At 39.8% G+C, this 23,862-nt stretch overlaps 1 protein-coding gene and 1 long non-coding RNA gene across 3 annotated transcripts in view; one reads left to right on the forward strand and one right to left on the reverse strand.

Annotated features, from left to right (window-relative positions):
- The first annotated feature begins 6,762 nt into the window (after positions 1-6,762).
- The window catches only part of PHLDB2 (pleckstrin homology like domain family B member 2), a 198,862-nt gene continuing 181,762 nt past the window's right edge, over positions 6,763-23,862 (forward strand). For both annotated transcript variants that reach the window (XM_019978192.2, XM_019978254.2), the window contains exon 1: positions 6,763-6,900. The gene's annotated coding sequence lies outside the window, so the exon portion shown is untranslated. The remainder of the gene's footprint in view (positions 6,901-23,862) is intronic.
- Positions 14,830-23,862, reverse strand: part of LOC139182687 (uncharacterized) — a 35,966-nt gene continuing 26,933 nt past the window's right edge. The window contains exon 3 of the long non-coding RNA XR_011566213.1: positions 14,830-14,989. This is a non-coding gene — a long non-coding RNA (uncharacterized lncRNA). The remainder of the gene's footprint in view (positions 14,990-23,862) is intronic.

Here is a 23,862-nt window from a genome sequence, read left to right on the forward strand (position 1 = left end):
ACTCCTCACTGGAAAAGCTATGCTGATATTGGGTGGCTCAAAGGAGCCAAACTGGCTTACCTAGAGAAAAAGTTGCCAGTGGCATTTAGCTTATATATACAGTCATCCCTACGTATCCTCAGAAGGACTGGTTCCAAGTTCTCCTCAGACACCAAAATCCATGGATGCTCAAGTTCCTTTTTTTAAATGGTATATAGTATTTGCACACAACCCACACACATCATCCACACATATCCTCCTATATTTGTTAAATCATCTCTGGATTAGTTATCGTACCTAGTACAATGTAAAAACTATATATATAGTTGCTGGTATGCAGCAAACTCAAGTTTCTTTTTTGAAACTTTCTAGAATTTTTTCAAGTATTTTTGACACAGAGTTATTGGAGTCCACAGATATGGAGGGCTGACTTTATTCAGCATAAAAGTGACCCTCCTTTTAGCCAAGGTCTAGGAACACCTGCCCGGTGGCACCTGACACCGTGACAGTCACCCCTTTGCAGGTTGTTGCTCCCAACGCACAGGGACTACAGACCCAGCAGAGAAGAGAAAGCCAGTGGCTGGGAGGGGGATTCCATTGCTGACTGTCCTCCTTCCCTGCTGAGTGCTCCCAGGTAGGATCTGGGAGAGGCTGAGTTTTCTGGGTGCTGGGCTGCAGGAATGCATTTCCCACCAAGTGTTTCTCTAAACATGCTATTAGGCTACAACTTCATAGTGTTTTTAATTTAAACAGAAAATCTTGCCAAAGCCAGCCCTAAGAGAAATATTTTCATTATCTGGCTCTTTTATCAACTCCAAAGCTTGGGTTTCATTCCCTCTGTGCTGCTGGGAAACCAAACACGATAGCCACAAACTGGAAAAATACTCCTGATGGATTGGCTTCCACCTGCATCTGATGTGAGAGACATGGCATCAGGAGCGAGTTGCAGAAATAGGGGGACCAAATTAAAAGTTATGTTTAATAATGTTATGTGAGATATAAGGAAAAATACAAAGGCTTTGTTACAAGAATTCCTAATAATGATGATAATTACAGCTATCAGTTATTGAGCACTGACTATTGCAGAGCATTGCTCTGATGAATTTAGAGGTGAGATCTACCATTCTTCCAACAACCTTAACAGTAGGTATCATCATCATTTATAAATGAAAACAAAGAGCAGACAGATCAAAGGGAAATGACTTGACCTATCCTTTGCCAGTGGAGAAGGAAATGGCAACACACTCCAGTATTCTTGCCTGGAGAATCCCAGGGACAGAGGAACCTGGTGGGCTGCCGTCTGTGGGGTTGCACAGAGTCAGACATGACTGAAGTGACTTAGCGACAGCAGCAGCATCCTTTGCCAGATGCATGGTTGGTTCACACCCTTAGAAAACAAACATTAAGAACTCTGGTCTAATATATTTAGTCAAGACAATTTTCCCCTATATACTTTCTATATTAAAAAGATGAATAACCATGGAAGAAAATCACAGAAGGGCATGTAGATGATAATTTAGAAAGACTAATGAGTCACAAAGTAAGAGTGGGAAGATGCAGAGAATGGATGCTGAAAGTGTGATCTGAATTTAATACAACTCAAAGCACTCTGATAGCAGAGGTGCTAGAGAAGGAGTTTGGAAACCCTAACATGATAACTAATCCAGATTTTTGGCAGCCTCGTCCAAATCATCTTCTAATTGTACATTTTTTTAACGTTATGCAATTCATGTGCATGGAAACTGGTTTATTTGGGATGTTCCATAAGAAGGAGAATAGAATGGCCAAAAAATGTAATTATAGAGGATATAATGAAACTTTGGCTTGAAATTTAACTCAGAGAGCAATTATTTTAGATTTGTTTTTCTGTATACATAAATTAGCAGAATTAGTATATTTTTCTACAATTGCATTTATATTTATACCTTGTTGCTAAATGAATGAGAACTCAGAATGTACACTGAGTTTATGGAAATGATATTAATGTCTCAATTAAAGTATTTAAGTTTTCCTCATTGTTTTGCTATACAATTAGTCCTGAAGAGCTGCTAATGCAAGCTTTGGGACAAATTTAGCTCTTTTTCAGAGAAATTGAGCTCTTCTGCAACAATGCTAACGGCAGGAGATCCTTAAGCATAGTGTACAGTACAGAGCAAGCCCCTGAGCTGATGCTTGTGAATAACTGGAATGAGAAATCTCGATGACTGTTATTTGAGAAGGTGCTCTTAAAGAACTGTATGTGTGTGTGTGTGTGTGTGTGTGTGCTCAATCACTCAACTGTGTCTGAGTCTTCGTGACCCCATGTACTGTAGCTCCTCAGGCTAGGCCCTTTTTAACTGTGGACTGGAAAATTACCTATATACTTGAACTATACAGGATCTGGGCAAGAATCCCCTTATTATGTAAACTTTCCTGAGTCCTCCTATTCTAAGTATCAGTTCAGTTCAGTTGCTCAGTTGTGTCCGACTCTTTGAAACACCATGGACTGCAGCATGACAGGCTTTCCTGTCCATCACCAACTCCCAAAGCTTGCTCAAACTCATGTCCATCAAGTCAGTGACACCATCCAACTACCTCATCCTCTGTCATCCCCTTCTCCTCCTACCTTCAATCTTTCCCAGCATCAGGGTCTTTTCCAATAAGTTGGTTCTTCACATCAGGTGACCAAAGTATTGGAATTTCAGCTTCAGCATCAGTCCTTCCAATGAATATTCAGGATTGATTTCCTTTAAGATTGACTGGTTGGATCTCCTTTCAGTCCAAGGGACTCTCAAGAGTCTTCTCCAACACCACAGTTCAAAAGCATCAATTCTTTGGCGCTTAGCCTTCTTCACAGTCCAACTCTCACATCCATACATGACTATTGGAAAAACCATAGCTTTGACTAGACAGACCTTTGTTGGCAAAGTAATATCTCTGCTTTTTAATATGCTATCTAGGTTTGTCATAACTTTTTTCCCAGGGAGCAATTTTAAGTGTCCCTTTGTCATTTAAGTGGAACTTGGTGGGGGGTGGTGCAGGAAGGAAGGAGGAAAAGGAAGAGAGCAAAGCAGTTAGTAACGTGCAAAAGGCAACATTTCAATTTATATGGAAAGTCCCTTTCTACTCTTGTAATGTATTTCCGAAGTATTTATGGTTTACGGGCTATGGTATCTATTTTATAAAACAAATATTAATTCACTATGTAGTCCATGAGGTCCAAAGAATTCCTACAATTATGCCTCACTCTCCAAGTTGATCCAATGAGGATCTCTCACAGTATCCTAAAAAAGTCCAGCTTCCTGGAGGTAAATCTTTCTTCACCAAAACACTGGATCAACTGCACCCTCCCTATCTTAGAAAAAAATGTGAAGGAAGGGATCTGTAATGGATAAGCCTGGATGTAGAGCTCAAAGACTCTCAAGAGTACAAAGAAAGCACAGTTCAACCTTGAAGTTCCCATAGTCTTCACCTTCCCATAGTCCTGGGGCAGTTCAGTAATATGCATTTCCTTTAGATTTGGCAATTGTCCTGGAGGCAGTGGTAATTGTCCTGGTCTGAGTGCAGGTTGGAAAAAAATTTTCAGACCTGAGGCAGAATGAAAGGAGAATAAAGTTTATTAGAGTAGGAGATGCTGTTAGAACAGCAGGCCAGCTCAAGTGAGAGTGGAACTCTTTTGCAGGCTAGTTGACAGTTTTTGTAAGTCTTCCCTGGTAGCTCAGCTGGTAAAGAATCCACCTGCAATACAGCAGACCCCAGTTTAACTCCTGGGTTGGGAAGATCCCCTGAAGGAATAGGCTACCCACTCCAGTATTCTTGGGCTTCCTTGGTGGCTCAACTGATAAAGAATCTGCCTGCAATGCAGGAGACTTGGATTCCATCCCTGGGTTGGGAAGATCCCCTAGAGAAGGGAAAGGCTACCCACTCCAGTATTCTGGCCTGGAGAATTCCATGGACTGAATAGTCTGTGGGGTCACAAAGTGTTAGACATGACTGAGCAACTTTCACTTTCACTCCCACCCTAGAATGGTGTGTAGGAATGTTAGAATGGTGTATGCATATTTTCTTAGAGATAAAGGATTTAAAAGTGATGGAGAAAGAAATTAAAATTTTCCTTAAGTATGAAGCAATATGGTTTTGGGTATTCTGGCCTGGAGAATTCCATGGACTATGTAGTCCATGAGGTCCAAAGAATTGGACACGACTAAACGACTTTCAGACAATTTTTATAACCTCAAAATAACGATAAGCCAGAAAGAAAAACACCAATACAGTATACTAACGCATATATATGGAATTTAGAAAGATGCTAACAATAACCCTGTGTACGAGACAGCAAAAGAGACACTGATGTATAAAACAGTCTTATGGACTCTGTTGCAGAGGGAGAAGGTGGGCAGATTTGGGAGAATGGCATTGAAACATATATAATATCATGTATGAAACGAGTTGCCAGTCCAGGTTCGATGCACAATACTGGATGCTTGGGGCTAGTGCACTGGGATGACCCAGAGGGATGGTATGGGGAGGGAGGAGGGAGGAGAGTTCGGGATGGGGAGCACGTGTATACCTGTGGAGGACTCCTTTTGATATTTGGCAAAACTAATACAATTTGTAAAGTTTAAAAATAAAAAAATAAAAAAAAAGATAACGAAAATTCCTACTGGAATGGTGGCATTAGGTGATTGGTTAGGATGTTATAGGGTGGGGAATAGGGTGGGTATTTTACCTAATATGGGGTCAGGGAACTGACAGGTTTGAATCTTGAGGCTCATGGAAATAGTTCCTATGGGGCTTAATCAGCTCCAGAGATTTTTGCCCTGTGACCTTGGTATAGGGCTCCCCACATGCGACCTTGGTATAGAGCTTCCCAGTAATTATTATGCTTGTTTCTTTCCAGTCTTTCTCAGGAAGAGAAGATAGAAATACATTCTGTCCAAAGATGCTTAGGCTGAACTCATTTAAGTAGAGGCACACCTCAGAGATATTGTGTGTTCGGTTCCAGACCAACACAATAAACTGACACAATAAAGTGAATATCTCAATAAAATAAGTCACACAAATTTCTTGGTCTCCCAGTGTGTACAAAAGCTGTTTACACTATAGTCTATTAAGTGTGCAATAGTGTTTCAAAAAGTGCACGTACCTTAATTTTAAAATGCTTTATTGCTAAAAAATATTATCATCATCTGAACCTTCTGAGAATCATAATTTTTTGCTGGTGGAAGGTTTGAAATTCTATGAGAATTACCAAAACTTGACACAGAGACATGCAGTAGAAAATGCTGATGGAGAAAATGCTGTTAACAGACTTGCTTCACGAAAGGTTGGCACAGACCTTCAATGTATAAAAAGTACAGTATCTGGGAAGCGTGATAAAATGAGGTATGCCTATATATTGCTAAGGAAATAGGAGATAGATTCTTAGCCTTAAAAATCTTATGGCAAAGCTATTAATAAGAAAATTGGAAAGAATGTATAGTTTAGGAGCCAAAAGAAGAAAAGCCACCAATCAGCATAAAAAAGAGAAGACAGAAAGGTAAGCCAAGAGGCAGTCACACCAATGACACAGAAAGCTCAGACAGAGAGGCTTTATGAGAAGCAGCATTTGTCATAGGAAGTTCTGAGAAAATGAGTCCTCTATGAAGACAGTAGTTCTTGCTAGTTAAAGAGACCTCCACTATACAACACTAATAAGGAATTAATGAGTAAAACTGAACAATTATGATTTCCTAAATAAGGATTTATGTTCATTTCTTCTCTTTCTTTCATTTTGCATTATAAAACAATCCAAACTATGCGGAATATAATTTGAAGTTAATGCTCAGCTCTAAAACTTAGGTTTAATGTATGGTATTTCTTTTCTCTTGTTTTCTAACAAAGGGACATTTAGTACAGTATCATAAATCAGACCAGTCCTCTCTCAAATGTGAATATTTAGAGAACAAAGAGGCCAAAGGCATTTTGGTTCCAGATTACTAGAAACAGTTCTTTCATTCTCTGTTCATCTTTATGTGATTTCCTTCAATTATGTGCCACATTTCTTTTTTTCCTCAAAAGGACACCGGCTTGTGGTAACTCCCCATATGCATCATATTCTCAACGTGCTGTTTGATGCCATCTGTTTAACACAATAGAAGAGAAATAGGAGTCCTATCACATCATCTGATTTTCCTCCAGAGAAATAGATGGCACGATTCAACTGGGCAAAGTCGTGGGTGCTAAGTCCTTCAACTAGTGTTAGATGTGAAACACGTTTTTAACCCTGGTGTGGATGTTACATATTCCTCCACATCATTGCCCTCCCTTTCTCCTGGTAAGTGGTCTGGCTTTTAGCAAATCCAGACCACTTGACAAGCCCTAGAAAATATATTTTATAAGCATAGGAATCAGCACAATCTTGTGGAGAGCTCTGGGTTTCCTTGCCATCACCCAGCCAACCCACTTCCTTGAAAGAGTCATATAACTTCTCATTTTGAAAATAGGTATACTGCTATGGATTGAATGATACCTCCCCACCAACACCACCACACAAAATTTGTATGATGAAATCTTAAATCACAATATCTCCTAATGTGACCTTATTTGGTAATAGGATCTTAAAATGCAATCAAGTTAAAATGCGATTATTAGGGTGGACCCAAGCTGATGCCACTGATGCTCTTACAGAAGCGGGACATTTTTTTTTAACTTTTTATTTTATACTCAAGTATAGCCTATTAACAATGTTGTGGTTGTTTCAGGTGGATTGCAAAGGGACTCAGCCACATATATATCTGGGAAATTTAGACACAGGCCCACATACAGAGAAAACACCATGTGAACATAAATATGGCCGTCTGCAAGCCAAGGAGAGAAGGATGCGATAAATCCTTCCCTCACAGCCTGAGAAAGGAGCCAATTTTGTCAACTCCTTAATTTCAGACTTCTACCTCCAGAACGGTGAGCCAATAAATTTCTGTTTTTTTAAGCCACCCAGTCTATGGGAGCCCTAGCCAACTAATACAGGTAATTATAGATCCATCCACCTCACCAGGCTTTAGTATTAAAGATTTCAGAAAATGCATTAAGAGTCCAATTCAGCTTCAGGGCTGATGTTGCCTTTCCTGGAACACTGTACTTGACCAGTTTCAGTGAAATTAGGAGATAATTCATGGTCTCATGTGAAATGTGCTTGAGCTCTCATTATGTTGTCCATGGCCTGAGAGTATCTTATACAGAGCATCTCTATTTACTTCCCAGGACTCAAGACAGGCAAGTTTGTCCTAAGAAACCCAAAGATCCATTCTGAATCCCTAAAGAAAACATGACAATTTTGTAGATGTACCTGTGCAAAAACTGGAACTGAGGAATCTATGGAGATTATGCTTTTTCCTAGGTTTTCTTCTGCCATCAGATCCACTCTCTTTTCCCTAAATTTTCTTTTGTTCACAGAGTCCCATAGTAACTCACTTTATGTTATGTGATGTCCACTAGGCCACTCACACAGCCTCTCTTGGCTACTGTTCCTATAGTGGCTCTCAGACTTTAGTGGCATCAGAATTACTTAAAACTCAGATCAAACTTGAAAAAGTGAAAGTGTTTGTCACTCAGTTATGTTGAACTCTTTGGGACCCAAATGGACTATAGCCCACTAGGCTCCTCTGTTCATGGGAATCTCCAGGCAAGAATACTGCAGTGGGTGGCATGCCCTCCTCCAGGGGATCTTCCCAACCAAAGGATCAAACCCTGCGGCTCTTCCTGAGCCACCAGGGAAGCCTAAACAGTATATTATTTGAATGTTAAACAAGGATTATCTGTGTGTCTTTACAAACTGATGATCTATTTTTCTCAGTTCAGTTCAATTCAGGCTCTCAGTCTTGTCCGAATCTTTGAGACCCCATGAATCACAGCATGCCAGGCCTCCCTGTCCATCACCAACTCCTGGAGTTCACTCAGACTCACGTCCATCGAGTCAGTGATGCCATCCAGCCATCTCATCCTCTGTTGTCCCCTTCTCCTCCTGCCCCCAATCCCTCCCAGCATCACAGTCTTTTCCAATGAGTCAACCCTTCACGTGAGGTGGCCAAAGTACTGGAGTTTCAGCTTTAGCATCATTCCTTCCAAAGAAATCCCAGGGCTGATCTCCTTCAGAATGAACTGGTTGGATCTCCTTGCAGTCCAAGGGACTCTCAAGAGTCTTCTCCAACACCACAGTTCAAAAGCATCAATTCTTCAGCACTCAGCCTTCTTCACAGTCCAAGTCTCACATCCATACATGACCACAGGAAAAACCATAGCCTTGACTAGACGAACCTTTGTTGGCAAAGTAATGTCTCCGCTTTTGAATATGCTATCTAGGTTGGTCATAACTTTCCTTCCAAGGAGTAAGCGTCTTTTAATTTCATGGCTGCAGTCACCATCTGTAGTGATTTTGGAGCCCCCCAAAATAAAGTCTGACAGTTTCCACTGTTTCCCCATCTATTTCCCATGAAGTGATGGGACCAGATGCTATGATCTTCATTTTCTGAATGTTGAGCTTTAAGCCAACTTTTTCACTCTCCACTTTCATCAAGAGGCTTTTTAGTTCCTCTTCACTTTCTGCCATAAGGGTGGTGTCATCTGCATATCTGAATTTATTGATATTTCTCCTGGAAGTCTTGATTCCAGCTTGTGCTTCTTCCAGTCCAGCGTTTCTCATGATGTACTCTGCATAGAAGTTAAATAAGCAGGGTGACAATATACAACCTTGATGTACTCCTTTTCCTATTTGGAACCAGTCTGTTGTTCTTTGTCCAGTTCTAACTGTTGCTTCCTGACCTGCATACAGGTTTCTCAAGAGGCAGGTCAGGTGGTCTGGTATTCCCATCTCTTGAAGAATTGTCCACAGTTTATTGTGATCCACACAGTCAAAGGCTTTGGCATAGTCAATAAAGCAGAAATAGATGTTTTTCTGGAACTCTCTTGTTTTTTCCATGATCCAGCAGATGTTGGCAGTTTGATCTCTGGTTCCTCTGCCTTTTCTAAAACCAGCTTGAACATCTGGAAGTTCACGGTTCATGTATTGCTGAAGCCTGGCTTGGAGAATTTTGAGCATTACTTTACTAGCGTGTGAGATGAGTGCAATCGTGCAGTAGTTTGAGCATTCTTTGGCATTGCCTTTCTTTGGGATTGGAATGAAAACTGACCTTTCCAGTCCTGTGGTCACTGCTGAGTTTTCCAAATTTGCTGACATACAGAGTACAGCACTTTCACAACATCATCTTTTAGGATTTGAAATAGCTCAACTGGAATTCTGTCACCTCAACTAGCTTTGTTCATAGTGATGCTTTCTAAGGCCCACTTGACTTCACATTCCAGGATGTGTGGCTCTAGGTGAGTGATCACACCATCGTGATTATCTGGGTCAGGAAGATCTTTTTTGTACAGTTCTTCTGTGTACTCTTGCCACCTCTTCTTAATATCTTCTGCTTCTGTTAGGTCCATACCATTTCTGTCCTTTATCGAGCTCATCCTTTCATGAAATGTTCCCTTGGTATCTCTAAGTTTCTTGAAGAGATCTCTAGTCTTTCCCATTCTGTTGTTTTCCTCTATTTCTTTGCATTGATCGCTGAAGAAGGCTTTCTCTTCTCTTCTTGCTATTCTTTGGAACTCTGCATTCAGATGTTTATATCTTTCCTTTTCTCCTTTGCTTTTCATTTCTCTTCTTTTCACAGCTATTTGTAAGGCCTCCCCAGACAGCCATTTTGCTTTTTTGATTTCTTTTCCATGGGGATGGTCTTGATCCCTGTCTCCTGTACAATGTCATGAACCTCCATCCATAGTTCATCAGGCAGTCTGTCTATCATATCTAGTCCCTTAAATCTATTTCTCACTTCCAATGTATAGTCATAAGGGATTTGATTTAGGTCATACCTGAATGGTGTAGTGGTTTTCCCTACTTTCTTCAATTTAGGTCTGAATTTGGCAATAAGCAGTTCATGATCTGAGCCACAGTCAGCTCCCGGTCTTGTTTTTGCTGCCTGTATAGAGCTTCTACATCCTTGGCTGCAAAGAATATAATCAGTCTGATTTCGGTGATGTGCATGTGTAGAGTCTTCTCTTGTGTTGTTGGAAGAGGGTGTTTGCTATGACCAGTGCATTCTTTTGGCAAAACTCTATTAGCCTTTTCCCTGCTTCATTCTGTTTTTCTACACATACTGAATCTTGGTTTTCCCCTTGGGTCAAGCATAGAGCTGTTACACATAGTAGATGCTTGTAAGTATCTGATCAATGAATGAATGAATGAATGATTATCATCCTTTACATTTGTGTAGTTATTTAGAATCCTTTCATTGCTATTATCTCTATCATCATTGTAATGTATGGAATTTGCTCTGAAGTCAAACTTTCATGATTCAAGCTGACATTCTTATGGCCTAGTAACAGTTATAATCACAAGTAAATAAAAGTCTAATTGCTAAAAAATTTCTAAAAGACAACTTATGTCTGAAGAACTGTAAAGGGTATCTACTGATCATGGTGATCACTTCTTTCAAATTTCCTTCTCTCTCTCCACCTGCTCTACTCAGAGCAAAACCTCTCACACTGCCAAGAAAACTTTCTCGGCACTCCAGCCCACATGACTCTCATTCTTTTCTATCATTCCCTTTTTCCTCCAAATTTTCTAACAGGTTCCTTATCAAGGGCTCTCCTAAGGCACGGTTGCCAGAAGAGTGTGAAATACTAATGTTTGGCCCCAGTACTGAACTTAATTTAGGGGGTTTATCAAGACTCCCCAGTAACAAAGCCCTCCTCCCAAGAGTTCATTCTTCTAAGAAGCTTTGCTCCTAATTTTGAAGTACTTTTATCAAGTCACAATTGAAACTATCCTTTCTGGATAGTCACTAACATATCAAGCTAATGTGATGGTTTTGTTGATTTTTAGTCACTCAGTCATTGCAACCCTGTGGACTGTAGCTCACCAGGCTTCTCTGTCCATCGGATTCTCCAGGCAAGAGTACTGAAGTGGGTTGTCATTTCCTTCTCCAGGGGATCTTCCCAACCCAAGGATGGAACCCATGTTTCCTGCATTGGCAGGCAGATTCGTTACCTCTGAGTCACCAGGGAAGCCTATTATGTGATGGTAGAAATGGTCATTAATTTTCCAAACATGATTTTATTTAAAAGCAAGAATTTTCTTCGACTTCTGTTATGCAGATGTATTCCTTTCTCCCCACATTCTCAACTCTCAAATTCTTAAGCACGGAAGTTTTGTGTTTTTTTTTTCTTTTTAATTTAGAAAAGCATCAAGAGAACTTTACAAGCTTTTCTTCAATTCATTTCAGTTCAGTTGCTCAGTCATGTCCGACTCTTTGCAACCCCATGAACCGCAGCACTCAAGGCCTCCCTGTCCATCACCAACTCCCGGAGCTCACCCAAACTCATGTCCATTGAGTCAGTGATGACATCCAATCATCTCATCCTCTGTCGTCCCCTTCCCCCCCTGCCCTCAATCTTTCCCAGCATCAGGGCCTTTTCAAATGAGTCAGCTCTTCACATCAGGTGGTCAAAGCACTGGAGTTTCAACTTCAACATCAGTCCCTCCGATGAACACCCAGGACTGATCTCCTTTAAGGTGGACTGGTTGAATCTCCTTGCAGACCAAGGGACTCTCAAGAGTCTTCTCCAACACCACAGTTCAAAAGCATCAATTCTTTGGTGCTCAGCTTTCTTCACAGTCTAACTCTCACATCCAAACATGACCACTGGAAAAACCATAGTCTTGACTAGACAGAACTTTGTTGACAGAGTAATATCTCTGCTTTTTAATATGCTGTCTAGGTTGGTCATAGCTTTCCTTCCAAGGAATAAGCGTCTTTTAATTTCATGGCTGCAGTCACCATCTGTAGTGATTTTGGAGCCCAGAAAAATAAAGTCAGCCACTGTTTTCACTGTTTCCCCATCTATTTGCTATGAAGCGATGGGACCAGAGGCCATGATCTTAGTTTTCTGAATGTTGAGTTTGAAGCCAACTTTTTCACTCTCCTCTTTCACTTTCATCAAGAGGCGCTTTAGTTTTTCTTCACTTTCTGCCATAAGGGTGGTGTCATCTGCATATCTGAGGCTATTTGTATTTCTCTCAGCAATCTTGATTCCAGCTTGTGCTTCTTCCAGTCCAGCATTTCTCATGATGTACTCTGCATATAAGCTAAATAAGCAGGATGACAATATACAGCCTTGACATACTCCTTTTCCTATTTGGAACCAATCTGTTATTCCATGTCCAGTTCTAACTGTTGCTTCCTGACCTGGCATACAGGTTTCTCAAGAGGCAGGTCAGGTGGTCTGGTATTCTCATACCTTTCAGAATTTTCCACAGTTTATTGTGATCCACACAGTCAAAGGCTTTGGCATAGTCGATAAAGCAGAAGTGGATGTTTTTCTGAAACTTTTTTGCTTTTTCAATGATCCAGCAGATGTTGGCAATTTGATCTCTGGTTCCTCTGCCTTTTCTAAAACCAGCTTGAATATCTGGAAGTTCACGGTTCACGTATTGCTGAAGCCTGGCTTTTCTTAAGTGGTTCAAATACTCCCTTTACTGCAGAAGAAACACATCTTTTGTATTTTAAGTCTGAAGTGGCAGCTGTAGACAGAGATAGTATTGCCTTTAGCACCAAACTACTCCAGTCAAAGGGCTATTGTGTAACCTGCTTATTTTGAATGTATTAAACAGGAGAGAAAGACTTAGTTCTATCTGCCTCCGGCAAAAACTGTTTACTCACAAAGCCAGATATGGTAAGAGGATTTGAAGGAGAGAGACAAATTACAAAGCTAAAAGTCACTATTAGCATCTAAATGACAATAATAATAGAATGCAGAGATAGGCCATGACTGTCTTCGCAGTTGTAGCAAATGTCCAGATTTCTACTGAAAGTGTCCTTAGGTAAATATGGAACCTCCTTTCCCAAGTTAAGGGGTCAACCTAGGAAAGGATGTTAAGTTCCTGGCAACCATGTCAAAACTTGAGCTAGTCTCATAGCTCTTGTTCCCAGTTGCAAAGTGTAAAGTGAAGGAAGGGACGCAGAGAGATGCTCATGTCCACATGAGCCTCTAGAAGTGGTGATCACTCTCTGAGCTCAAGAATTCAATTTCAAGTTTTTATAGTCAATTGAAATTGTTAAGTTTTTGTTCTTATTATTCCTCAGTCTAAAATGCTCTCCACCCTCCTTTTCATCATAGCAAATTCTTGCTTATCTTCAGTTTAAATATTGTTTATGTCAGACAGCGCTTCCCTAGTGATTGCTGCTCTCCTTTAAATTAGGTGAACTCCTGCTAGAGCCTCTGGAGCATCAAGTATTGATCCCAACAAAGTATTTATGACACATCTGTTCCTGCTTAGGGATTGTCTGTCTTTCTGATGGTAAAGTTCATGAGGGCAACGACTCTACTTTCCACACCATTTTAAACAAGGACTTAGTACATTTGAAGTGATATACAGAGCTTTGTTTTTGTTCTCAGTCTATTCAGAGAGAAGAGAAATTGTGAAATATTTACATCCATAATGTCCTTTTGGGGGGCTATCTATTTATATATACTGTGCCGTGCTTAGCTGTGTCCGACTCTTTGCAACCCCATGGACACAGGCTCCTCTGTCCATGGGGATTCTCCAGGCAAGAATACTGGAGTGGGTTGCCATGCCTTCCTCCAGGAAAATCTTCCCAACCCAGGGATTGAACCCAGGTCTCCTGCCCTGCAGGAGGATTCCTTACCATCTGAGCCACAGGGAAACCCAAGAATACTGTAGTGGGTAGCCTATCCCTTCTCCAGGGGAACTTTCCAATCCAGGAATCAAATCGGTGTCTCTTGCATTAAAGGTGACTTCTTTACCAGCTGAGGTACCAGGGAAGTCCCTATTTATATGCATTTACATATTACTGCATAGTTTGAATTAACCTTTACATACTAAATTTATGTCACATCTACTTTTGTCTTACTTCCAGTTTTGTTTGTTTTTCTTCTTAGTTCCTATCTGCTTTGTCCTCCTCTGTCCCCAGAGGCTATTCCAGGACAGCGCTTTCTAAAATTCCAAAGCTCTTTGTATTTCAGAATTTGGGAGTTCTTGTTTTACATGTTTATTTCTAGAAAACTGTGCTTCCGGGAGTTCTGAGGTCTGTGGCTTCAGCATCAAGGTCATGGGAAAATCCTTGTTGTTCAGAAGGAGATTCCTGGAGCCCTCCAATGAAGATGTGCAAATCCTCTGCTGGGTAGTAGTAGAAAAGCCAAATGGTGATCACCATTGTTTAGAATATGTCTCCCTGAAATAGATCATCTCAACAGGAAATTACATCTAAAGTGTCCGCTTTGTTTCAGAATTTACTTCTACTTTTCCTAGTAGTGACAAATTATTTAAAAGGAAAGCATAGAATGAGCATTGTTAGGAAGGAACTGAAGCAGGACAAAATTAGGAGATAAGACAAAACATTTCCTTCAAGTGTGCTGAAGTCTTCTGGTCCAAATTATTCAGAATAAACCTGTAGACCAATCAGTTAACTCCCAGGAAAAGAAAATGTTTAAGAGAAACATGCATAACTATGAGTGTACTTGTACTCCAGAGATAGAAAAGTGAATCCTGATTTAGAGACTAATAAGCTTGCTGTTTATCTTTAGCAAGATTCTACAATTGAACATTATATTGCCAATTTATGTGCAGTTCGGTCAGAATATCTTGCCTTTGTCCCAAAGGAGTTGGTTAAAATCAAGTTTTGTCAGACAGAAAACACTATGTCAGGTGAATGCCAAAAAGGAATTCAATTTTTATTTCAGTAAAGATTTAACAAAGTTTGTTATCATATGATTAAGAACCAGAATGTAAACTGATTACATGATTACATGAAAACACAATGAAATTGATTTAGAGCTGATTGAACAAATCTATTAAAGGGGGTTATTTAGCAGATCCACATCCTTCGGAAAGAGTAGTCTCTCTGGCATGTCAGGCACAGGATTTACTCTGCCTGGTATGTTGATGATGATTTAGTTGACATTTTTTAAAACTGCTGAAAGCACCAAGCTGGGAGGAAAAATAGGTTGGTTAATAAAATCAAGATTAAGATTGAGAAATATTTTAACTGGTGATAAATTTAATTACCTACATTTCACAAACTTATGATTAAGGACACATGTCTGAACATGAATTTTTAATAATAAGTATTCTATAGGTTGATTTAGAAAAATCAAGAAATACAAACAAGCAAATAGAAGAAAAAAATGCCAGTATGATAGCCATCAGAACTGTCTGCAAAAACTGCAACTCTTTTCAAGCTCACTGTAAGATTACACTTGCTTACTCCTTGTGAAGTGAGATGTTGTTGTTCAATTGCTCAGTCGTGTCCAACTTTTCGCAACCCCATACAGTACAGCATACCAGGCTCCTCTGTCCTCCGCCGTCTCACAGAGTTGGCTCAAATTCATGTCCATTGAGTCACTGATGCTATCTAACCATCTCATCCTCTGCCGCCTCCTTCTCCTTTGCCTTCAATCTTTCCCAGCATCAGGGTCTTTTCCAATGAGTCGGCTCTTCACATCAGATGGCCAAACTACTGGAGCTTTAGCTTCAACATCAGTTCTTCTAATGAATATTCAGAGTTGATTTCCTTAAGGGTTAACTGCTTTGATCTCCTTGCTGTCCAAGAGATTCTCAAGAGTCTTCTCCAGAACCCCAATTCAAAAGCATTAATTCTTCGGTGCTCAGCCTTCTTTATGGTCTAATTCTCATATCCATACATGACTACTGGAAAAACCATAGCTTTGACTAGACAGACCTTTGTCAGCAAAGTAATGTCTCTGCTTTTAAATATGCTGTCTAGGTTCGTCATAGCTTTCCTTTCAAGAAGCAAGAGTCTTTTAAGTTTACCCTGTCCGCAGTGATTTTGGAGCCCAAGAAAATTAAATCTGTCACCATTTCCACTTTTTCCCCTTCTATTTGCCATGAAGTGATGGGACTGGGTCCCATGATCTTAGTTTTCTTAATATTGAGTTTCAAGCCAGCTTATTCACTCTCCTCTTCAAGTGAAAGTAAGACATGGCCTTATGATATTCTTTTAACAAAATAACAAAAGTCTCATGCAGTGTTCAAGCTGTTCCATCCTTTATTCCTGCCTCAGTGACAATGGAAACTCTTGGAGCCTCCATCTGGCTGTGAATGTGATGATCAAGCCCCCTCTTGTAGCCTGTGCTTGTATGTAACATGAGCAAGAACTCATCTTTTGTTGTTGAGACTTGGGTGTTGTATTAAGTCACTGTGATTTGGGATTATTTGTTACTGCTACATAACCTACTTATCATAATCTATTTTACTGATAAAACTAGTATTTCTGAACACAAGAAGAGATGTGTTTGTGGTATGTTAATTTCCAGTACAATTTTAGTACATATGTATCATACACACAGGCTCCCCAGGTAGCTCAGTGGTAAAGAATCCTCCTGCTAAGCAGGAGACACAGGTTCAATCTCTGGATCAGGAAAATGCCCTGGAGAAGGAAATGGCAACTCACTCCAGTATTCTTGCCTGGAGAATCCCATGGACAGAGGAGCCTGGCAGGCTACAGTCTGTGGTTTCCCAAAGAGTCGGACATGACTGAGCGACTAAACAACAGCAGCAGCAATCATACACACATAAGTTATAAAAATGTCACCACTCTGTTTTGTCATATAGGTTAACTTCATTATATTGTGAAGTAAATATATTTCTACAACATCAGTTTTATAGCTATGGACATTGAACTCATTACTCAACCAAATTCCTATTGTTAGAACTTTATTTTTCCTATTATATAATAATTAATCCTATAATAACACTCTTCATCACATCTTTAATATTTTTCTTAAGATAAATTTGAGACATATCATAGGAAGAATGGTTATTGCTTTATTGGGCTTTTATCATCATTTTAAAGTTATCCAAAAATAATTAACACAAGCATACAGTCCCACCAGCTGTGTGTTAGAAAGCCAGTTTTGTCAGATATTTTTTGACACAGAAAATTGGATGTTTTCATTTTTACTAGTCTAATTTTGCCAGCACCTTTGATAGCTATTTTGTTTGAACATTTCATGACATGTTTGTGGGTTGTTTTATTTCTTTGTTTGTTATTCAATTATTCATAGCCTTTTTCATTTATTTTAGTTGATTCACAAGCTGTGGTTTGATACTGTTAACCCCTTTCATACATTTTGCAAGCATATTTCTCAGTTTTCGATTCTTTAATATTATCTATGATGTTTTCCATATTGAAGTTATTAAGTTTAGTTAACAAAATGTAGCAATCTTTTTTCTGTGAGACTTAGGTCTCTGGAAGTCAACTTAAGATATCTTCTCAAATCTCCAAATAAAATATAATGTTTTCCTTTAGTGCTTTTATTACATTTACATGTACATTTTTAATCCATCTAGAATTTACTGGGGAATATTAAATATAATAGGAATCTTTTCTTCCCCACTCAAAAAAAAAAAAAAAAAAAGACCTGGAATTTTTCACTGACCTAAAACACAACAGGAAAGACAAACAGACAAAAAAATTAATACAATTTTAAACTTACTTAACAAAATCTAGGACATACAATAAAGGAAGCAAATTCTTCTACTGCATTCCCTATCCATTAGACCACATCTAAAATATTTAGCTTGGGGTTTTACATCTAAATTGGGATATTGGCAAATTGGAAAATAGTCAGAGAAGGGCTGTACCAGAATGATAGTGGTTGTGGAAAGTCTGCCTTTAGAAGAATAATTCAAGGAATGCTTTGTTGGAGAAGAGATTAATGTTGATAATGAAAATTATATTCAGATTTAGGAATAACTGCCAAGAAGAAGTTTTAGATCCATTCTGCATAGTTTTAGACGTCAGTAGTTATTGCATTAAAATGTATAGCAATTATTTCACTTAAATAAAAGGAAGAATTTTGTGTCCATTAGATCAGTTCAAAAATGAGGTATTGACATTGCCACTATTGAAGGGTTTCAGACTATGACTAAATGTCATTCTATCAGGGAGTTTGTAAAGGAGATCCTTTCCTGAGTTGAGATGTGTGTGTGTGTGTGTGTGTGTGTGTGTGTGTGTGTGTTAGTCACTCAGTCGTATCTGACTCTGTGAGCTCAAAGTAAACTTCAAGGTTTCTCTGTCCATAGCATTCTCCAGGCAAAAATACTGAAGTTGGACCAAAAATCTCTAAGGCCCCTTCCAAAATCTAAGATTTTATGGATAATATTCAAGACTATGTTTGACTTGAAGAAAATGGCCTAATAAATAACTCTTATACCTTTCAGAAATTTAGGTTTGAGTTATGAAAATGATGTAGGTTGAGAAGATAAGACAAAGCATCTATTGAGGAGCAAAAGCATTAACTTTGGGCATTTGTGTACTAGCCCAGGCCTCACCACCCAGTAATAAGCCGTAGAGCCTTAGGCAAATCACTTATCTTGCCTAGGCTGCTATTTGTAATTCTAAAATGAGTGCAGTGAATGAAGATATCATTGCTAGGTCATCTAAGAGTCCCATCTAAGATGCTATAATTCTATGTTTAATAAATAGGTGGGATAAACTATACATCCAGGTTTCCAAATGGAAACCCAGATGTCTGTTCTAATAAAACCTGCCCATTTCAGTAGCTTATCTTACTGAGAGTCTCTACAAACAGATCCAGAGGTTAAATTCAATGTTTTTGCATTCATCATTAATAAAAAATTTTAAGAATCTGTTGTGTACCAGGCATTATGCTAGTTACCAGAGATTCAAAGATGGTTAAAATGAAGTCTGTGCTCTCAAAGACCTCACATTTAGCAGTGATGACAGCCTAGTAGACTAACAATTACAATACAATGTGATAATTATGCTGAGTGTCTTTAATTACTCAAAGGTTCAAAGACATGCATCTTCTATGTAAGTCTGTAAACAGTAGGTCTCAGTTTAGTTCAGTCACTCAGTCGTGTCCAACTCTTTCCGACCCCATGAATCGCAGCATGCCAGACCTCCCTGTCCATCACCAACTCCCTGAGTCCACCCAAACTCATGTCCATCAAGTCGGTAATGCCATCCAGCCATCTCATCCTCTGTTGTCTCCTCCTGCCCCTAATCCCTCCCAGCATCAGGGTCTTTTCCAAAGAGTCAACTCTTCGCATGAGGTGGCCAAAGAATTGGAGTTTCAGCTTTAGCATCAGTCCTTCCAAAGAACACCTGGGACTGAGCTCCTTTAGAATGGACTAGTTGGATCTCCTTGCAGTCCAAGGGACTCTCAAGAGTCTTCTCCAACACCACAGTTTAAAAGCATCAGTTCTTTGGCGCTCAGCTTTCTTCACAGTCCAACTCTCATATCCATACATGACCACAGGAAAAACCATAGCCTTGACTAGACGAACCTTTGTTGGCAAAGTAATGTCTCTGCTTTTGAATATGCTATCTAGGTTGGTCATAACTTTCCTTCCAAGGAGTAAGCGTCTTTTAATTTCATGGCTGTAATCACATCTGCAGTGATTTTGGAGCCCAAAAAATATAAAGTCTGACACTGTTTCCACTGTTTCCCCATCTATTTCCCATGAAGTGATGGGACCACATGCCATGTTTTCTGAATGTTAAACAGTAGGTCTAGATGGTGTCTAAATACTCTTTCAGCTCTACGTCATGCACATGCTTCTGAATGAGAAGAAAGACTAGCCTTCCATATGCACTCCACCAAAGCTAATCAGATGCTGAGCAATGCCGCCAAGGCTCAAGTCAGAGAGTCAAACACAACTGCTTGTTTAAGATTAAAGATGCCTCTGGAGTCTCAATTAAGCAAACCACAAACAATCTCCATATATCCCTTCTGACAATGACCTCTGTGGACATTTTCCATAGTGCTGGCTCATCTAAGATTTCATAGTACTATATAAATAAAACCCAGAGGGACACCCTTCTGTGCTTTACTACATGGGTGCTAAGTTGCTTCAGTCGTGTCCAACTCTTTGTGATCCTATGGAATGCAGCCCGCCAGGCTCTTCTCCATGGGATTCTCTAAACAAGAATACTGGAGTGAGTTGCCATACTCTGCTCCAGGTGGTCTTCCCAACCCAAGGATCGAACCCACATCTGTTATGTTTCCTGCAATGGCAGGCAGGTTCCTACCACTAGCACCACCTGGGAAGCCCTTGTACTTTAATAACCTATTCAGTGAAGGCACATTTGGTTTTAAGGAAGGGTCTAATCATACCCCTGTGATTGCATTGGCAAAGGGTACTGATTCGAGTGATGGTTGGGGAGTGGCTTGTCTAGTATCTGAAGTTGGCCTTTGTGGGGAAAGTTATATGATCTGCCTCTTAGAGCCTGTACACTACTAGAAAAGGATTCTGATGCTGTATTTTTTATAGCACTAAGCCCTCAGATTCCCACATTATGAAACTGGGTTTTGTTTTAATCAAGAACAGAGGAAAAGAAAATACATTAGGTGACCAAAGAGAATATTTCAACTGGACCCTGACACATGTGATTGCTTCTCCCACTGCTACCTTTCAAATAAAATACATCCCCAGGTATGTAGCAGCCCAGGGAGAAAAGTGTGTCTTACAATAGTGGTCTCAGAACCACGTGCAGGCCTTGTTATAGCATGGAGTGCTGATCCACAACCCTGAGTCCTTGATTCACATGGGTCTGAAGTGGTTCCGAAGAATGTGTATTTCTACAAATTCTCAAGTGATGCTGCTGCTGATGGTGGTATAGGAACCACTGCCTTAGAAGATAGCTGATACTTGAAAAATGCTTTTGCATCTCAAAAAGCTTCCTAAGCCAACCCAAGTTTCTCTGTCCAGGAAGGTTGTCCCTAGAGAAATCTCTCAGAAATGGAATAAAGAAAAGAATGGAAATAAACATCATTAAGAGTTTTCCTGGGGCTAGAAGAAAAGATATGAATAAGTCAATGACCTTTGATGTATGCTGTAAATGGATAGCATCTACAATAGGGGAAACCAGTACCTGCTGTGACTCAGCATGGAGAAGACAAAGAAACAACCAATCAAGACATCATACTTCAGACTAAGGCTCTTTCTCAGCAATATCCTAGTTTTCCTGTTTTCTTGGTATTTATGATGTCTTCTAGAGTTGAGTTTCTGGGTCTTTATGTACTCCATGTATAACCTGAGAAGCTAAGAAATTTTTTTATTGAAGTATACTTGATATATATAATATTACATAAGTTGCAGGTATACAATACAGTGATTCACAATTTTTTAAAGGTTATACTCCATTTATGGGCTTCCCTTGTGGCTCAGTTGGTAAAGAATCGCCTGCAAAGTGGGAGACCTGGGTTCAATCCCTGGGTTGGGAAGATCCCCCTGGAGAAGGGAAAGGCTACCCACTCCAGTATTCTGGCCTGGAGAATTCCATGGACTGTATAGCCCTTGGGGTTGCAAAGATTTGGATACAACTGAGAAACTTTCACTTTATAACTTATAGTTATTATAAAATATTGGTTATATTTCTCCTGTTGTACAATATATCCTTATGGTGGTGATTTAGTTGCTAAGAAGTATTCAACTCTTCACAACCCCATTGACTGTAGCCTGCCAGGCTCCTCTGTCCATGGGATTCTCCAGTGAAAAATACTGGAGTGGGTTTCCATTTGCTTCTCCAGGGGATCTTCCCAACCCAGGGATCAAACCCAGGTCTCCTGCATTGCAGACAGATTCTTTACCATCTGAGCTATGAGGGAAGCCTATGTACCCTTGTAGCTTATTTTATACCTAATTGTTTGTACCTCTTAATCTCCTACCCCTCACTTACCCCTTCTACTGCCCTCTCTCCTCACTGGTAACTGCTAGTTTGTTCTCTATATCTGTGAGTTTGCTTCTTTTTTATTATATGCACTAATTTGTTGTCTTTTTTAGATTCCACATATATGTGATATAATATAGTATTTGTCTTTCTCTATCTGACTTATTTCACTTAGAATAAAGCCCTCCAAATCCATCCATGAGAATGGCAAATTTTCATTCTTTTTCATGGCCAAATAGTATTCCACTGTGTGTGTGTGTGTGTGTGTGTGTGTGTGTGTGTGTGTGTGTGTGTGTATCACATCTTTTTTATCCATTCATCTGTTGATGGACACTTGGACTGCTCTCATATCTTAAGTAATTCTTATCCTCATGACTTCAAGTTACTCTAGTTGGATGTGTTCTCTATTTAAACAACTCAATAACTCAGCACTATAGGTATTTGTTGTATTCTCTATAGCATGCTATGCTACCACAATGTCTTTAGAGAACAGTCAAAATTAAATGGCCCCTATAAATGACAGGTTCTTCTTTATCTTCAGACACTTATATGCACTTGGATATCAAGGCTGGAAGTAAGGGCCTTCCCCATGGTGTCATCCATAGACTCCTTCCCTGGTGTCATGGTGTGCAACTGTGGCCAGGCACATGCCACAGATTATAGCATTTGGGGGCTGAAACGATAATGCTCAATTTGCTTTTCTCCATTTCCAAAGATATGGCTGGTAGCCTGTGCTGATTCTGGACTTTCACTCCCCTGTTCTCTGAGGCCCTGCTTCTGGTCCTGCCATTTCTCTTCTGGTCCACTTCATCTCAAAGAAGACATAGGCACCCGCGGGAGAAAGGGGAGACATTCCACAGACAGAGCCAAGAAGAAAGCGCCACCCCAGGGCAGAGCCGCTGGCAGCCCACTCAGGCAGTTTTGGGGTGGATCCAACACTGCTGCATATTTCTCCAAAATAAGACATCCAGTTAAAGATACACCAAATTCTTCTTTTTCTAGAATCTTTAAATAAACAGTCTTTGTAGGTCCCCAAAATAAACCTTTGCGAATAAAACAGTAAATTTTTCAGTAAGTATATTATAAATAGTTGGCTAGGAATTTTCTAATCTGGAAAATATAGGAAATGGAAATGAAAGGAAAATGGGCCAAGACTCCTGGTCACAAATAGGCTTCTCACTTAAACCAAAATGATCACCTCATGCATTCTTTTTTTAAAATAATCATAATTATTATTATTCTTTGGCTGTGCCAGGTCTTATTTGTGATGCACAGGATCTTTGATCTTCATTGCTGCATGTGGAATCTAGTTCCCTGACCAGAGATCAAACCAGGGCCCCTTGCATTCAGAGTCTGAAGTCTTAACCACTGGACCACCAGGGAAGTCCCACCTCATGCGTTCTGACCCAAGCAAGTCACTGGTTTCCAGGAATATAGTTGTTCAGATATTCTAGCCTCAAATGTGGTTAAAGAACAGAAGAAAGGACCTCAGGTAATGAAACTAGCAGGCAGAGAGAATCACAATGCAGTTTTTCTTTTTATTATCATTTCAAAACAGTGATTTAGATAGATATTATTTTGTTTTTTGTATCTTGTAAAAGCCATGGGGGTAAATATGCATGACTCCAAGTCAGAAGGAGACCTGGAATTTGTGGGTGTCAGTCCTGCTATTTAATGTCAAGGCCTTCATCCTTTAAAGGTTAAAAAAAAAAAAAAGGCCAGGAACAGAAAATATATGTCACTATTATTTTCAATGACATTAATTTGATGTTCCTGAAGTGAAAAGGTGCCTCTAAAACATTTAAAGCAGAGACATTACTTTGCCAACAAAGGTCCATTTGGTCAAAGCTATGGTTTTTCCAGTGGTCATGTATGGATGTGAGAGTTGGACTATAAAGAAAGCTGAGTGCCAAAGAATTGATGCTTTTAAACTGTGGTGTTGGAGAAGACTCTTGAGAGTCCTATGGACTGCAAGGAAATCCAACCAGTCCATCCTAAAGGAGATCAGTCCTTGGTATTCATTGGAAGGACTGATGTTGAGGCTGAAACTCCAATACTTTGGCCACCTGATGTGAAGAGCTGACTCATTTGAAAAGACTCTGATGCTGGGAAAGATTGAGGGCAGGAGGAGAAGGGGACGACA

Source organism: Bos indicus, chromosome 1 (assembly GCF_029378745.1).
Source record: "Bos indicus isolate NIAB-ARS_2022 breed Sahiwal x Tharparkar chromosome 1, NIAB-ARS_B.indTharparkar_mat_pri_1.0, whole genome shotgun sequence".
In the NCBI taxonomy this organism is placed as follows: domain Eukaryota; kingdom Metazoa; phylum Chordata; class Mammalia; order Artiodactyla; family Bovidae; genus Bos; species Bos indicus.